Below are 2,500 nucleotides of genomic sequence, written 5' to 3'. Positions count from 1 at the left end.
AGCCTTTAGGCAGTGCAGTGTCTTCATCAGTGGCGATGATATTAATGCAGAATGCTGATATATGACAAACACGTTCCCTATAAAGCCATCATATGGATAAGATGCATTTATTGGTGTGGATGTGTGGCTGTGCGTGGGTGGTATAGCACGCTGCTACATCACATCTGTCTCGTAAAGATGTTTTTACTTGGATGTTCCAGGAATCCTCAAATGCCGCAGTCAGGCATGAGATGGAGATTAGGTCTGTTGCCACATACAAGATCCCCCACAAAAAAAAATACACAGTCAATATGACTTCATAAACATCTTGATATCAACAAACTGACAAACAGTTGTGAAATAACATACACATGCACATGGACACAGACACCCCCCCACCCTACATGCACACACACACACACACACACACACACACACACACACACACACACACACACACACTACATGGTACTGTTTAAAGTATGATTCAACTATTTATATGATCATAATCTTTTCTATCTAAATACTGTTGAATGGCAAAGTGCAATTAATGATCATTACAGGAAAATAGTCGATTCATCTGTGCCCTCTGTTTACTATCGTACCGGCTACTCTTCTATTACTCATGCAAGCATACTGTAGACTGGAGGCGAACTGAATGACGTACTTAAACACTACACCACCAAATGAAGCAACATAGATGACTTCACAATCCACACACTAGTACTATTGGCTCTCTTACACACGCACAGAAACTAGGTGATTGTGTTTACATGGGAAGAATATGGGATCATTGAATCATCGTGTTTTTTATTTTGGAATTTGGAGGTTGGAATGCATTGTAACCACCTTAATATCATAACAGAGATCTATCAGAGCAACTACTTTACTGAATTTCATACCGCGGCTTTTCCCTTTCCCCGTTGCTACGGACATCACAGCCCTATGTGTTTACGTTAGTACATTTCATCTCAATTTAAGTACAAAATGCCACAACACAGGTGGGCATCTGTTTAAAGCAGCTTACACACATGGGAAACCCCAAACCCATTATACATTCACTTGGCAGAAAGAGAAATGTTTTCAACATGATGTTTGATTAAGTGCAGAGAGAGAGAGAGAGAGAGAGAGAGAGAGAGAGAGAGCGAGAGAGAGAGTAATTAAGTCACACATGTCATGTCATGGAGGGTAATGAATGGATGACTGTGGAAGAATGGTATATAAAACAAATCTGGAACTGTTCTCTGGAAAGTGAACCATTTCCTCGAGCATCTTTTTTTTTTTTGCCCCAGCGCTCTCCAAGCGTTCGGGCCCTAGCATCTGCGTCTTTAGCAATACAAACATGTGTTTCCGATCTTTATGGTGCAGAAAAATGAAATGTTGTTTACATTGGAGACTGCCCTTATTTGCTCATGTAAGTGTGGAAGTCAAGGTTTGTGAGAAGCATGTCAAGCTTGTACGTGGTATTTATCAAATGTCACACAACAACACACCACACTTTTCCCGAGGACCATCAGTGGTCAGCCATTTTTTTTTCCTAGAGACATTTGCATGATGACTCCTCGCTTGTTTCCCTTTCTCCCCCCCTTCCCTAAAGAAACCAAAGCGCTCTTAAGCTTCCAGTTGTTCAACAACAAGGAAATGGTGCCCCAGATGTTCCCGTTGGTAGTTGGCAGCCATGTTTTTTTTTTTCCTCTTTCACAAACAAAAATGTTTGAATAACTACCAATAAAGCAAACAAATATCAGCCTGTATTTGAGAGCGATCCCCGCACATGTGGCCACATATAAAGCCCAGACTCTCTCAGAGCGGCGGAGGAAACCGAGTCCCACACAGTTTATGCACTTAGTAAACACTGCCGCCCAGGACTAGTAAAAGCCTTTTAAGAAAAACACGGGGAACACAACCAAGCCTTCTCCCGCTCAGGAAAACACCACAGTGTTTGAGTCCCGTCCAAACATTAGGAGAGCAGAAGTGTATGACTTCATAGGGAGTTATTGGTCAGCCTGTGTGTGTACTCTGGCACTACTAGTTTTGAGAGGAGAGTGAGGCATGGTGGAAAAAAATGGCTTAGGCCATTTGTTTGGCTCTGGAGTTGTTGTGATATTATTTTTTGCTCTTTCTCTCACTCACACACACACATGCATCATCCACCTGTTCCTGCAGTTGGTTTGTTGTGATTCTCTCTCTCGCTCTCTCTCTCTCTCTCTCTCTCTCTCTCTCTCTCTCTCTCTCTCTCTCTCTCTATCTCACACACACACACACACACACACACACACACACACACACACACGCATACACACACACACACACACACACACACACATGCGTCACACACACATGCATTACCCACCTGTTCCTGTGGATGGTTTGTTGTGATTCTCTCTCTCCTTCTCTGTCTCTCTCTCTCTTTCTTACACACACACACACACACACACACACACACACACACACACATGCGTCACACACCTGTTCCTGTGGTTGGTTTGTTGATTGTGGACTGACACAGTGACGGAGCGGT

The 2,500-nt window shown here is 43.1% G+C and overlaps 1 protein-coding gene across 1 annotated transcript in view; it reads left to right on the top strand.

Moving 5' to 3' along the window:
• Positions 1-2,500, top strand: part of c19h8orf34 (chromosome 19 C8orf34 homolog) — an 85,907-nt gene that overhangs the window by 73,678 nt on the left and 9,729 nt on the right. The gene's annotated exons all lie outside the window — the stretch shown is intronic.

Source organism: Sardina pilchardus, chromosome 19 (genome assembly GCF_963854185.1).
Source record: "Sardina pilchardus chromosome 19, fSarPil1.1, whole genome shotgun sequence".
NCBI classification, from domain to species: Eukaryota; Metazoa; Chordata; class Actinopteri; order Clupeiformes; family Clupeidae; genus Sardina; species Sardina pilchardus.
This window is presented reverse-complemented; position numbering and strand designations above follow the sequence as displayed.